Raw genomic sequence first — 16,040 nt, 5'->3', positions numbered from 1 at the left:
ACGGAATTTGATATACTGGACATCTCACTGTGGTGGTAAATAGGTTAAAACATTATCTATATTAAAAAAATGAAACAGAATAGTGGGAATGAGTTAAAAATAAAAGTTGTATCTATGAAGTAGTGGTGGTTGTTCTCTTGTCATCCTTTTTTTTTTTTTTCTTTCCTGGTTGGTTTTCTGGGGGAGGGGCCTGCCACATGGATTTTCAGTCACTGATGTTCCCCGAGTTAAGTCTTCCCGCCCCCCTCAAGGGGGTGGGCTCTGAGGAAACCGGTTTTTCAGGCTTTTGTTCTCTGGAGGTTTTTATGTTTGTTCACTTCTTTTCTCTCACTTTGACAGCTTTTGATGTTTTTTGGAGGTTTAGAGGAAAGCAAACTACACCCCGACCTCCCTCTCAGAGAGAAGCCTCAGTCTGCTCCCCTGTGGGTGCTGCAGAGCACATAAGTTCCCGTTGGCTGCTGGCAGAGCAGGTTCCTAGTCCTGGTCCCTGGGGATGCAGGATCTCCTGCTTGTACCCAAAACCACGGCAGCGGTGGCTCTCTGGGTAGCTCCAGACCACGAGAGAGGTTCCAAGCAGCGATTGCACACTGAGATTTTCCTGCTGGCTGGGGCTGGGAGTGCCTGGTCTTTCTGGGTCCGAGAGTACCTCTCCCATGGGAGGGTGTGGGGCACACGTCTCAGACTCTGATAGCATGGCCTGGCATTCTGCCATCTGATGCGCCTCCCAGCACCTCACGGGAGCCAGACCCTATGTGTTTTCAGGAGCGCTGGCAGCTTAAGGACGAAGACCTTATATCTTCACCCCACTCTCTCTGGCTAAGCGCCAGGGGAGGCTGTCCTGTGTCCGGGGACTTAAGCCTCTGTCCCTTACCGCCCCGATTCCCACAATTTGCCCCCATGATCATTTGCTCTTTTTGAGAGCTTACAACCAGACTCCAAGTTAATGCTGGTCCCCAGATGCAGGACACTCTCGTATTGGGGTATTACTTTCCAATGTGTCGCTTCTGGTGGCTTCCTCCCGCTTTTGTTTATCTTCTGATATCAGCCCGATGTTCCCACCCCGCTTTACCTGCCCACTGGTGTCTTCTGCCCCTGTAGAGATCCAGACGTGTATAATTCTGATCTCAGGCTGATTTCATGGGTGATCGGAGTTCTTTCGTAGGTAATCAGCTCACTTTAGGGTACAGGTTGAAACGACGCCTCCTCCTACTTCCCAGCCATCTTGTCTCTATCCTGAACACAGAGTTCTGATGGAAACTCGGGAGACAAGAGTAGTTGCTTTTCTGCGAGGGCTCACTGAACAATGGGGAGTGTGAACTTTCAGCTTTGGAGCTAGAGAGTGGGGTGCCACCATATCCATCCCATAGATCAATGTTGAAAGACTTTAGGGAGCAAAACAGCCACACATGTTGGAATCCAGAACCACTTACACTGAGCACTGATTTTGCACAAAGGAGACACATTTGCAATAGGACAGGTCCACCTGAGAATCAGCATGACAGGCCCAATCCCAAGAAGGCCAGCACAAACAATTGGCTCCCACCAAGTTTGCTGATCATAGAGGGCTGCAAAGCTTCAGCTCTTGGGGAAAACAGTATACAGCATTTTTGTATTTTTTTTATTTTTTAGTCTTTTAGTATTATTTTTTTCGGTTATTGTCTTATTTTTTCAATTCTTCTTTTATTCTTTCTTAATTTTTATTTATATATATATATTATATATTTTTAAAATTTTTCATTTCCTTTCATTGTATTTTATTTTATAAATATCAATCTATCTATATGTTTATATCTATCTATCTATCTATCTATCATCTATCTGTAATGTTTTTCTTTCTTTCTTATTTTGGGATCTAGTTTCTTTGAACAAGGAGACCAAAACACACTCAGGATCTAGTGTTTATTTGGTTTTGTTCTTTTTTTGTTTTGTTTTGTTTTCTGTTGTCATTGTTGTTATTCTTGTTTTTTTTTTTTTTCCTTTTCTTTCTGAATTTCTTTTTGTGGACAAAATGAGGACATAGAGAAATTCATCCGAAAAGAAAGAACAGGACGTAGTACTCATTGCAAGAGATTTAATCAATTTGGATATAAGTAAGGATGTCAGAACCAAATTTAAAACAATGATTATAAAGATAGTAGCTGGGTTTGAAAAAAGCATAGAAGACAGTGGAGAAACATTTAGTGTAGAAATAAAAAAAAAAAAACCTACAATTTACTCAGGCCAAATTTAAAATTGCCTATATTCAATCCCAAGTAGAGTCATAAAAAACAAGGATGAATGCAGTAGAAGAGTGAATCAGTGATACAGAACATAAGATGATGGAAAATAAGGAAGCTGAAAAGAAAAGAGAAAGAGAACTATTAGATGACAAAGACAGACTTAGAGAAATCAGTGATTCCAGAAGTGAAATAATATCCACATCACAGGGGTTCCAGAAGATGAAAAGTGGGAGAAAGGAGCAAAAGTTTTATTTGAACAAATTATAGCTCAGAACTTCCCTAAACTGAGGAAGGAAACAGACATTCAAAGTCCAGGAGGCACAATAAGCCCCCTCAAAATCAATAAAATTAGGTCAAACGTTGACATATAATAGTGAAGCTTGCATATTTCAAAGATAAAGAGAAAATCCTGAAAGCAATTCAGGAAAAGAGGTCCATAGATGACAATGATAGAAACACAAGTCTGGCAGATGACCTGTCCATTGACACCTGGCAAGCCAGACAGGACTGGCATGATATATTCAATGTACAAAATGAGAAAAAGTATGCACTAAGATTACTTTATCCATCAAAGCTGTCATTCTGAATAGAAGGAGAGATAAAGAATTTCCAGCACATGGGGCACCTGGGTGGCTCCATGGGTTAAAGCCTTTGCCTTCAGCTCAGGTCATGATCCCAGGGTGCTGGGATGGAACCCTGCATCGGGTTCTCTGCTCAGCAGGGAGCCAACTCTCCCCACCCCTCCACCAACTTGTGATCTCTGCTGTCAGATAAATAAATAAATAAAATCTTAAAAAAAAAAAAAGATAGAATTTCCAGGACAAACAAAAGCTAAAGGAATTTCTGATGACTAAGCCAGCCCTGCAGACAATATTAAAGTGTATCATTGGAGTGGAGAAAGATCCCCAAAGTAACAAAGACCAGAAAGGAAAAGAGATGATCAACAGTAATAATGACTTTACAGGTAATATGATGGCAATAAATACAAGTCCTTCAATAATTACTCTGAATGTAAATGGACTCAATGCTCCAATCAAAAGACTTAGGTTATGACAATGAATAAAAAAAGAAGACCCATCAATATGCTACTTACAGGATACTCATTTTAGATCCAAAGACACCTCCAGAATGAAAGTGAGGAGGTGGAGAACTATTTAACATGCTAATAGACACCAAAATAAAGCTGGAGTAGCGAACTTCTGTCAGACAAACTAGATTTTTTAAAATAATTTTTATTTTTTTAACATATAATGTATTATTAGCCCCAGAGGTACAGGTCCATGACTCTCCAGGTTTACACACTGCACAGCACTCACCATAGCACACACCTTCCCCAATGTCCATAACCCAACCACCCTCTCCCTACCCCCTCCCCCAGGCAACTCTCAGTTTGTTTTGTGAGATTAAGAGTCTCTTATGGTTTGTCTGCCTCCTGATCCCATCTTGCTTCATTTATTCTTTCCCTATCCCCCAAACCCCCCACGTTGCATCTCCACTTTCTCATATCAGGGAGATCCTATGATAGTTGTCTTTCTCCGATTGACTTATTTCGCTAAGCATAATACCCTCTAGTTCCATCCAAGTCATCCCAAATGGCAAGATTTCATTTCCTTTGATGGCTGCATAGTATTCCATGGTATATATATACCACTCTTCTTTATCCATTCATCTGTTGATGGACTCTAGGTTCTTTCCATAGTTTGGCTGTTGTGGACATTGTTGCTATAAACATTCGGGTGCATGTGCCCCTTCAGATCACTACATTTGTATCTTTAGGGTAAATACCCAGTAGTGCAATTGCTGGGGCATAGAGTAACTCTACTTTCAACTCCATGCTGTTTTCCAGAGTGGTTGCCCCGGCTTGCATTCCCACCAACTGTGTAGGAGGGTTCCCCTTTCTCTGAATCCTCACCAGCATCTATCATTTCCTGACTTGATAATTTAAGCCATCCTGACTGGTGTGAGGTGGTATCTCATTGTGGTTTTGATTTGTATTTCCCTGATCCCGAGTGATGTGGAGCAATTTTTCATGTGTCTGTTGGCCATCTGGATGTCTTCTTCACAGAACTGTCTGATCATGTCCTCTGCCCATTTCTTGATCAGATTATTTGTTCTTTCAGTGTTGAGTTTGATAAGTTCTTTATAGATTTGGGATACTAGCCCTTTATCTGATATGTCATTTGCAAATATCTTCTCCCATTCTGTTGGTTGTCTTTGGTTTTGTTGACTGTTTCCTTTGCTGTGCAAAAGCTTTTGATCTTGATGAAGCCCCAATAGCTCATTTTTGCCCTTGGTTTCCTTGCCTTTGGTGATGTTCCTAGGAAGAAGTTGCTGTGGCTGAGGTCGCAGAGGTTGCTGCCTGCGTTCGCCTCAAAGATTTTGGTGGATTCCTTTCTCACATTAAGGCCCTTCATCCATTTTGAGTCTATTTTCATGTGTGGTGTAAGGAAATGGTCCTGTTTCATTCTTCTGCATGTGGCTGCCCTATTTTCCCAAAACCATTTGTTCAAGAGACTGTCTTTTTTCCATTGGACATTTTTTCCTTCTTTGTCGGAGATTAGTTGACCATAGAGTTGAGGGTCAATTTCTGGGCTCTCTTTTCCATTGATCTATGTGTCTGTTTTTGTGCCAATACCATACTGTCTTGATGATGACAGCTTTGTAATAGAGCTTTAAGTCTGGAATTGTGATGCCACCAACCTTGGCTTTCTTTTTCAATATTCCTGTGGCTATTCGAGGTCCTTTCTGGTTCCATATAAATTTTAGGATTATTTGTTCCATTTCTTTGGGGAAAAAAAAGATGGTATTTTGATAGGGATTGCATTAAGCGTGTAGATTGCTTTAGGTAGCATAGACGTGTTCACAATATTTGTTCTTCCAATCCATGAGCATGGAACATTTTTCCATTTCTTTGTGTCTTCCTCAATTTCTTCATGAGTACTTTATAGTTTTCTGAGTATAGATTCTTTGCCTCTTTGGTTAGGTTTATTCCTAGGTATCTTATGGTTTTGGGTGCAATTGTAAATGGGATTGACTCCTTAGTTTCTCTTTCTTCTGTCTTTTTGTTGGTGTAAAGAAATGCAACTGATTTCTGTGCATTGACTTTAAATCCTGACAATTTACTGAATTCCTGTAAAAGTTCTAGAAGATTTGGAGTGGAGTCTTTGGGTTTTCCACATATAGTATCATATCATCTGCAAAGAGTGATAGTTTGACTTCTTCTTTGCCAATTTGGATGCCTTTAATTCCTTTCTGTTGTCTGATTGCTGAGGCTAGGACTTCTAGTTCTATGTTGAATAGCAGTGGTGATAATGGACATCCTTGCTGTGTTCCTAATCTTAGCAAAAAAGCTTAGTTTATCTCCATTGAGAATGATATTCGTGGTGGTTTTTTCATAGATGGCTTTGATGATATTGAGGTATGTACCCTCTATCCCTACACTTTGAAGAGTTTTGATCAGGAAAGGATGCTGTACTTTGTCAAATGCTTTTTCTGCATCTATTGAGAGTATCATATGGTTCTTGTTCTTTCTTTTATTAATGTATTGTATCATATTGATTGATTTGTGGATGTTGAACCAACCTTGCAGCCCTGGAATAAATCCCCTGGAATAAATTATTCATGGTGAATAATCCTTTTAATGTTCTTCTGGATCCTATTGGCTAGTATTTTGGTGAGAATTTTTGCATCTGTGTTCATTGAGGATATTGGTCTGTAATTCTCTTTTTTGATGGGATCCTTGTCTTGTTTTGGAATTAAGGTGATGCCGGCCTCATAAAATGAGTTTGGAAGTTTTCCTTCCGTTTCTATTTTTTGGAACAGTTTCAGGAGAATAGGAATTCATTCTTTAAATATTTGGTAGAATTCCCCTGGGAAGCCGCCCGGCCCTGGGCTCTGGTTTGTTGGGAGATTTTTGATGACTCCTTCAGTCTCCTTACTGGTTATCGGTCTGTTCAGGTTTTCTATTTCTTCCTGGTTCAGTTGTGGTAGTTTATACGTCTCTAGGAATGCATCCATTTCTTTCAGATTGTCAAATTTGTTGGCATAGAGTTGCTCGTAATATGTTCTTATAATTGTTTGTATTTCTTTGGTGTTGGTTGTGATCTCTCCTCTTTCATTCGTGATTTTACTTATTTGGGTCCTTTCTCTTTTCGTTTTGATAAGTCTGGCCAGGGGTTTATCAATCTTATTAATTCTTCCAAAGAACCAGCTCCTAGTTTCATTGATTTGTTCTATTGTTTTGTTTTTGTTTTTGTTATTTTTGTTTTTTTCTATTTCATTGATTTCTGCTCGATCTTTATTATTTCTCTTCTTCTGCTGGGTTTAGGCTTTCTTTGTTGTTCTTTCTCCAGCTCCTTTACATGTAGGGTTAGATTGTGTATTTGAGACCTTTCTTGTTTCTTGAGAAAGGCTTCTATTGCTATATATTTTCCTCTTATGACTGCCTTTGCTGTGTCCCACAGATTTTGAACTGTTGTGTTTTCATTATCATTTGTTTCCATGAATTTTTTCAATTCTGCTTTAATTTCCTGGTTGACCCATTCATTCTTTAGAAGGATGCTGTCTAGTCTCCATGTATTTGGGTTGTTTCCAAAATTCCTCTTGTGATTGAGTTCTCGCTTCAGAGCATTGTGTTCTGAAAATATGCAGGGAATGATCCCTATCTTTTGATACCGATTGAGACCTGATTTATGACCCAAGATGTGATCTATTCTGGAGAATGTTCCATGTGCACTAGAGAAGAATGTGTATTCTGTTGCTTTGGGATGGAATATCTGTGATGTCCATCAGTCCAGTGTGTCATTTAAGGCCTTTATTTCCTTGTTGATCTTTTGCTTGGATTGTTTGTCCATTTCAGTGAGGAGAGTGTTTAAGCCCCCTACCATTCTTGTATTATTTTCTATGTATTTATTTGATTTTGTTATTAATTGGTTTATATAGTTGGCTGCTCCCATGTTAGGGGCGTAGATATTTTAAATTTTTAGATCTTCCTGTTGGACAGACCCTTGGAGTATGATGTAGTGTCCTTCCTCATCTCTTATTATAGTCTTTGGCTTAAAATATAACTGATCTGATATAAGGATTGCCACCCTAGCTTTCTTTTGATGTCCATTAGCATGGTAAATTGTTGTCCACCCCCTCACTTTAAATCTGGAGGTGTCTTTGTGTCTTAAATGAGTTTCTTGTAGGCAGCATATTGTTGGTTTTGTTTTTTGTCCATTCTGTTACCCTGTGTCTTTTGATTGGGGCATTTAGCCCATTTACATTCAGGGTAACTATTGAGAGATATGAATTTAGTGCCATTGTATTGCCTGTAAGGTGACTGTTACTGTATAATTGTCTCTATTCCTTTCTGATCTACTACTTTTAGGGTCTCTTTTGCTTAGAGGACCCCATTCAATATTTCCTGTAGAGCTTGGTTTTGGTTTGGTGTTTGCAAATTCTTTCAGTTTTTGTTTGTCCTGGAAGCTTTTGATCTCTCCTATTTTCAATGATAGCCTAGGTGGGTGTAGTATTCTTGGCTGCATGTTTTTCTTGTTTAGTGCTCTGAATATATCATGCCAGTTCTTCTGGCCTGCCAGGTCTCTGTGGGTAAGTCTGCTGCCAATCTAATATTTTTACCATTGTATGTTACAGACTTCTTGTCCCATGATGCTTTAAGGATTTTCTCTTTGTTGCTAAGACTTGTAAATTTTACTATTAGATGACGGGGTGTGGACCTATTCTTATTGATTTTGAGGGGGGTTCTCTGCACCTCCTGGATTTTGATGCTTGTTCCCTTTGCCATATTCGGGAAATTCTCTGCATTAATTCTCTGCAATATACCTTCTGCTCCCCTCTCTCTTTCTTCTTCTTCTGGAATCCCAATTATTCTAATGTTGTTTCTTCTGATCGTATCACTTATCTCCCCTCATGATTGAGTAGTTGTTTGTCTTTCTTTGGCTCAGCTTCTCTATTCTCCATCATTTGGTCTTCTATATCACTAATTGTCTCTTCTGCCTCATTTATCCTAACAGTAATAGATTCCATTCTTTATTGGACCTTGTTGATAGCTTTTTTAGTTTCAACTTGGTTAGATTTTAGTTCTTTTATTGCTCCAGAAAGGGCTTTTATTTCTCCAGGCAGGTTTTCTCTAATATCTTCCATGTCTTTTTCAAGCCGAGCTAGCACATTGAGCATTGTCATCCTGAACTCTAGACCTGACATATTACCGATGTCCATATTGATTAGGTCCCTAGCCTTCAGTACTGCCTCTTGTTCTTTTTTTTTTGTGTGTGTGGTGAGTTTTTCTGCCTTGTTTTTTTATCCAGATAAGAATATATGAAGGAGAGAATAAAATACTAAAAAGCTGGCAGAGACCCCAGGAAAATGTGTTTTAACCAAATCAGAAGAGACCCCAAATCGTGGGGGGAAGAAAGGGGGTAAAAAGAAGTTCAGGAAAGAAAAAGTGAAAAAATAAAGAAAAAATATAAAAAAGAAAATATATGTATTAGACTGGAAAATAGATCAGAGTCACCCACTTAATTTTGGGAGTATTTTGGTCTCTTAGGAGAAACTACCTCCCAAAATTTTAAGAATGAAAATAAATATGTAAAATACATATATATGTGTGTATATTTACATACATATATATACATATATATGTGTGTGTGTATATATATGTGTATGTATATATGTGTGTATATATATACACACATATATGTGTGTGTATATATATATATATATATATATACAAAATAAGGGTAAACATGATGAAGGGATGGGATATGACTATAAAGATGAAAATTTTTTAAAAAAATTTCTAAAAATGGAGTTGATATATGAACTTTTTAAACTTTTTAATGAAAGGTATTGTTATGATAGACTAGTTGAAAAACATTAAAAGAAGAAAGAGTAAAAGTTAAAAAAATTTTAGCATAAGAAAAAAATAAAGTTAAAAACAATAAATTAACTTTGCAAGACTAAAGAATCATGGGGAGAAAGCCATGAATTCCATGCTTGGTTTCTCCTTCTCTGGAATTCTGCTGTTCTCCTTGGTAAGTGAACTTGGTCTTAGCTGGATTTCTTGCTGATCTTCTGGGGGAGCACCCAGTTGTAGTGACTCTCAAGTGTCTTTGCCCAAGGTAGAATTGCACTGCCCTTACCAGGGGCCAGGCTGAGCAATCCCCTCTGGTTCAATTTCATGAGTTTTTGTTCCCTGAATGCTTTCCGTAGAGTTCTGGAGGATGGGAATGAAAATGGCAGCCTCCCAATCTCTGGCTGGAGGAGCTAAGGGCTCGGGGCCCCACTCCTCATTGTGCCCTTGGAGAAAAGCGCTCCATCACTCCCGTCTCCCTGGGCTCTGGCTGCGCTCCGAGCTCACCCAGCCTGTGACAAGCATCTCTGTCTCTGGCACACAGCCCCCCCTGGAGTCTCCCAACCCAGCAGATCCCTGCGGTCCTCCAGGGGGGTCTCCCCGGATCTTGTGGGGTCCCTGCTCAAAGAGCAGTTGCCTGACTGTTTCCTGGATCACAGTTTAAGGTAACCCTGAGTTGGGAGCTCCCTCCTTGGCTCTGTCTCTGTAGCTGGCTTCCCTGCTCTAATACCTGTGAGCTCTGCAACCCTCAGACACCCCTGGTCCTTCTGTGATCCCGCAGGACCTGATACCACACTGTCCCCGCATGGGCTTCACCCCAGCTTAGCCTCTTGAGCGATGTCGCTCAGTTGAGCAGACTTTTAAAGTTCAGATTTTGTGCCCCGTTGCTCCACCACTTGCCAGGAGCTAGCCCCTCCCCCAACGGTCTATCTTCCTTTCATTTTGGATTCACTTCTCCACAGGCCCTACCTTTCAGAAAGTGGTCAATATTCTGTTTCTAGAATTGTTGCTCTTCTTCTCTTCGATCTCCTGTTGGATTTGTAGGTGTTCAGAATGGTTTGATAAACTATCTAGCTGTTCTCCTTCTACCTGATGTCATCTCAGCCTGCTACTCCTCTGCCATCTTGACTCCTCCCCCAGACAAACTAGATTTTAAACCAAAGACTGTAGCAAGGGATGAAGAGTGACACAATGTTGTAATAAATTGTTCTATTCAAAAAGAAGATCTAAGAAAGGTAAATATTTATGACCCTAATAAGAAAGTGGCCAAATATATAAACCAACTTAATTACTAACAAATTAAGTCACTCATTGATAATAATACAGTAATAGTAGGGGACATTAACACCCCACTGACACCAATGGACAGATGATCCAGGCAGAAGATCAACAAGGTAACAAGGGCTTTGAATAAGTAGGGCACCCAATGGACTTCACAGATACATTCAGAGCATTCCATCCTAAAGCAACAGATTACACATTCTTCTTGAGTGCACATGGAACAGTTTCCAGAATAGATCACATACTGGTTCACAAATCTGATCTCAATCCATACCAAAGATTAGGATCATTCCCTATGCATTTTCAGAGCACAGTGCTTTGAAAATGGAACTCAATCACAAGGGCAAATTTGGAAAGAACTCAAATACATGGAGGCTAAATAGGATCCTACTAAAGAATGAATGAGTCAACCAGGATGTTAAAGAAGAATTTTTAAAAATTCATGTAAATGAATGAAAATGAAAACACAACTATTCAGTACCTTTAGGATGCAGCAAAGGTGGTCTTAAGAAGGAAGTATATAGCAATACAAGCCTTTCTCAAGATTCAAGAAAGGTCTCTAATACTTATAAGCTAAACTTAGACCTAAAGGAGTGGGAGAAAGAATAGCAAATAAAGCCTGAACCCAGCAGGAGAACAAAATTAATAAAGATTAGAGCAGGAATAAATGAAATAGAAACCAAAAGAACAGTAGAACAGATCAACAGCACTAGGAGCTGGTTCTTTGCAAGAATTAATAGATTGATAAGCTCCTGGCCAGACTTAATCTTTAAAAGAAAAGATAAAAGACCCAAATAAATAAAATCATGAATGAAAGATGAGAGATCACAACCAAGACTGAACAAATACAAGGAATGCTGAAAATATTATGAGCAATTATATGCCAACAAATTAGGCAAGATGGAGGAAATGGACACATTCCTAGAAACATATAAATTGCTAAAACTGAAACAGGAATAAGTAGAAAACCTGAAGAGACACGTAACCAGCAAAGAAATTGAAGCAGTAATCTAAAATCTCCCAACAAGGGACACTGGGTTGCTCAGTTGGTTAAGAGTCTGCCTTTGGCTCAGTTCATGATTCCAGGGTCTTAGGATTGAGTCCCACATAGGGCTCCTTCCTCAGTGGGGATCCTGATTCTCCCTCTGCTAGCTGCTTCCTCTGCTTGTGTGTGCTCTCTCTCTCTCTGACAAATAAATAAATAAAAATCTTTTTAAAATATCTTCTAACAAATGAGAGTCTGGGGCTAGATGACTGCCAGGAGAATTCTACCAAACATTTAAAGAAGAACTAATACCTAATTTCCAGAAGCTGTTTCAAAAAATAGAAATGGAAGGAAAATTTCCAAACCCATTCTATGAGGCCAACATCACTTTGATCCCAAAAGCAGACAAAGACCCCACCAAAAAGGAGAATTACAGACCAATATCCCTGAGGAACAAAAATATAAAAATTCTCACCAAGATACTGGCCCATAGGATCCAAGTGTACATTAAAAGGATTATTCATGATGGCCAAGCAAGATTTATTCCTGGGCAGCAAAGGTAGTTCAGCATTGCAATTAAATCAAAGTGATACCCCACATTAATAACAGAAAGAACAATAATGATGTGATCCTCTCAATAGATGCAGTAAAATCATTTGACAAAACAGACCATCCTTTCCTGCTAAAAACCTTCCTCTATGTGGTGATAGAGGGAACATATCTCAACATCATAAAAGCCATATATGAAAGACCCACAGTGAATATTGTCCTAAATGGGGAAAAACTCAACTTTTCCCCTAAAAGTCAGGAACATGACAAGGTTGTAAACTATTACCACTGTTGTTCAAATTAGTACTGGAAGTCCTGCCCTCAGCAATAGACAACAAAAAATAAAAGACACCTAAGTTGGCAAAGAGGAAGTCAAACATTCACTCTTTGCAGACAACATCATGCAGAAAACCCAAAAGACTCCATCAAAAACTTGCTAGAACTGATATAAGAATTCAGCAAAGTTGCAGAATTACAAATCAATGCACAGAAGTTATTTACATTTCTATACACTAACAATGAGACAGAAGAAAGAGAAATCAAGGAATCTCTTTTACAAGTGCACTAAAAACCATAAGATACCTGGGAATAAACCTAACCAAAGAGGTAAAGGATCTATACTCTGAAAACTATACAAGACTCATGAAAAAAATTGAGAAAGACATGAAGAAATGGAAAAACATTCCATGTTCATGGATATCAAAGTACAAATATTGTTAAAATGCTGCCTAAAGCAATCTACACATTCAATGCAATCCCTATTAAAATACCATCAGCATTTTTCAAGGAGCTGGAACAAATAATCCAATAATTTTTATGGAACTAGAAAAGACTCTGAATAGCTGCCTAAAGCAATCTACACATTCAATGCAATCCCTATTAAAATACCATCAGCATTTTTCAAGGAGCTGGAACAAATAATCCAATAATCTTTATGGAACCAGAAAAGACTCTGAATAGCCAAAGGAATGTCGAGAAAGAAAGCAAAGAGGTGGCATCAAAATTCTAGACTTCAAACTATATTACAAAGCTATAATCATCAAGATAGCATAGTACTGGCACAAAAAGAGACACATAGATCAGTGAAACAGAACAGAGAACCTAGAAAAGGACCCTCAACTCTATGGTCAACTAATCTTCAACAAAGCAGGAACAAATATCCAATGGGAAAAAGTCAGTTTCTTCAACAAACGGTGTTGGGAAAATTGGATAGCCACATACAGAAGAATGAAACTGGACCACTTTCTGATACCATACACAAAAATAAACTCAAAATGGGTGAAAGACCTATATATAAAGACAGGAATTCATCAGAATCCATCAGAATCAGAACACAGGCAGAAACCTCCTTGACCTCAGTTGCTGCAACTTATTGCTAGACCACTCTCCAAAGGCAAGGGAAACAGAAGCAAAAATGAACTATTGGGACTTCATCAGGATAAAAAGCTTTTGCTCAGCAAAGGAAACAGTCAACAAATCTATAAGGCAACCTATAGAATGGGAGAAGATATTTGCTAATGACTTACCAGATATAGGATAGTATCCTAAAGCTATAAAGAACTTATCAAACTCAACACCCAATGAAACAAAAAATCCAGTCAAGAAATGGGCAGAAGATATGAACAGACATTTCTCCAACAGACACATGAAAAAATGCTCAAAATCACCCAGTGTCAGGGAAATACAAACTAAAACCTCAATGAAATACCACCTTGCACCAGTCAGAATGCCTAAAATTAAAACCTGAGGAAACATGAGATGTTTAGGAATTTAAATTAAAAATTAAAGGAGAAAAAAATTCCAGTATACTTGACATACAATGTTATATTATTTTCAGTTTTACAATTATAGTGATTCAACACTTTCAATCAACTCAGAGCTCATCCCAGTAGATATACTTTTTAATCCCCATCACCTATTTCACTCGTTCCCCCTTTCCTTAGCTGGCCAGCAGTTGCTCTTTATATTTGAGGGGTTTTTTGTTTTGTTTTGTCTCTTGTTTGCTTTTGTTTTGTTTTGTCTTAATTCTTAAATTTCACATGAGTGAAATGACATGGTATTTAGTTTTGTCTGACTGACTCAATTCATTTATTATAATACCCCCATGTCCATCCAGATGCTAAAAATGGCAAGATCTAAGGCAGGACTGCTGAAGAGTAGGGGACTTCATTTCATCTGGTCCATTGAATTTAACTGGATATCTATCAAACTATTCTGAACACTAAGCCTGAGATGTAAGAAAATACATCTGGAACTCTACAAGTAGAAAAGTGATTCTTTTTTTGCAAGGTAGGAGGTGCAGAGATGTGAATCTACAGGGAGATATCAGAAGATAAACAGAGGGCAGAGGGAGCCTCAGTAAGCTGGCTACTGGAAAGTGATAGTCCACTGGAGAGCAAGATCAGAACCCTTGGAATTCTGCTCCAGGGAGAGACATCCCTTCCTGAAAGGGGTTCAGGACATGAAACGAGAAAAACTCTAGGTGGGTCATTGTGGTCTCAGGATCCCAGGAGACACAGAATGAACAGGTTGCTTAAAAAGGTAGAGTGCCAAAACACTGGAGTGGGGAAACTGATTACAATCAACAAGCCCAGGAAGGGACTCTCAGCTCAGGTGGCCATAAACTGCAAGCTGGGCCAGTCAGTTGACTGTTTTCTGCCTGAGCACCCTAAAGGAATAGAACACATAAGCCCTTTACTATCCCTTGGGAAGGGCAAAATAGCTGCACCCATGACCAGGCAACAGCTCTCAGGGCAGAAGTGGCCCTGGAAAGGACAGAAGGGCTACACCTAACCATGGCCCCAGAGCAGAGGAGCAGGGTACATGTGTGAGCCTACAACTGCTCACAGTCCCAAAGCACGACAAAGGGCAGTGACACTCCTGGGTCCCTTGGACTTCCCTCAGGAAGATTACAATGGGCATGCACTGCAAGAGACTTTAAAATTTGGCACACACAAAAGTGAAAGCTGTTTGTCCCAGAGGGCTTATTGAAGAGGGGAGAACTTGACCTTTTGGCTCTCGGCCAGAGATCCAGACATGGCCATTTTTACTCTGATCCTTTAAAGAGGCACAGAAAGCCTCCAGGGAACCAGCCACACAGAGGACCAGCTTACAGTGACACCAGCCCCCTGGCAAGGATGGGGCTCTGCCATAGTGCAAATCAATATGGATATAAGTAAGATGTCAGAGATGGAATTCAGGTAGCAATTATAAAGTTAATAGCTGGGCTTCAAAAAAGCAGAAATGACAGAAGAGAATATCTAAGGGTGGAAATGAGACATAATCAGGTCAATTGTAAAAATACTCTAACAGAGATGCAGTCTAAATTGGATGCTCTAAGAGCTAGGGTCAATGAGACAGCAGAGAGAATAAGTGATCTCGAGGACAGGATGATGGAAAGGAAGGAAGGTAAGGAAAAGAGGGAAAGACAACTCAGAGCCCATGAAGAAAGCCTTTGAGAATTTAATGATGGCCTGAAAAAAACATTTCAGAATTACTGGGGTGGCTGAGGAGGTGGAGAGAGGGGTGTGGCTAGAAGGTACATTTGAGCAAATCATAGCTGAGAGGTTCCCTAATGTGGGGAAGGAAACAAGCATTCATGTCCAAGAGGTAGAGAGGACCCCTGCCAAAATCAATAAAAACAGATCAACACCCCGACATATAATAGTGAAGCTTGCAAACTTTAGAGAAAAAGAAACTATCCTGAGAGCAGCTCAGAGAGAAGTTTCCTTATGTACAGAGGAAGGAACATCAGAATAACATCAGACATATTCACAGAAATCTGGCAGGCCACAAGGGCAGGCATGATATATTCTGGGTATTAAATGAGAAGAACATGCAGCTAAGAATACTTTATCAAGCAAGGCTGTCATTCAGAATGGAAGGAAAGATAAAGAGCTTCAAGGGCAGACAGAAACTGAAAGATTATGTGACCACCAAGGCAACTCTGCAAAAAATATTAAGGGGAATACTGTAAGTGAAGAGACACCTCAAGAATAACATATACTAGAAAGAAACAGAGACAATCTACAGAAACAGAGACACTGCAAGCAACAGAATAGAACTAAATTCATATCTTTCAATAGTAGCTATGAATGAAAATGGGCTAAATGTTCTGATCAATAGACACATATTATCAGATTGGATAAAA

This window comes from Martes martes (genome assembly GCF_963455335.1).
Source record: "Martes martes genome assembly, chromosome: 5".
NCBI lineage: Eukaryota > Metazoa > Chordata > Mammalia > Carnivora > Mustelidae > Martes > Martes martes.
Note: the sequence above shows the minus strand (reverse complement) of the source record.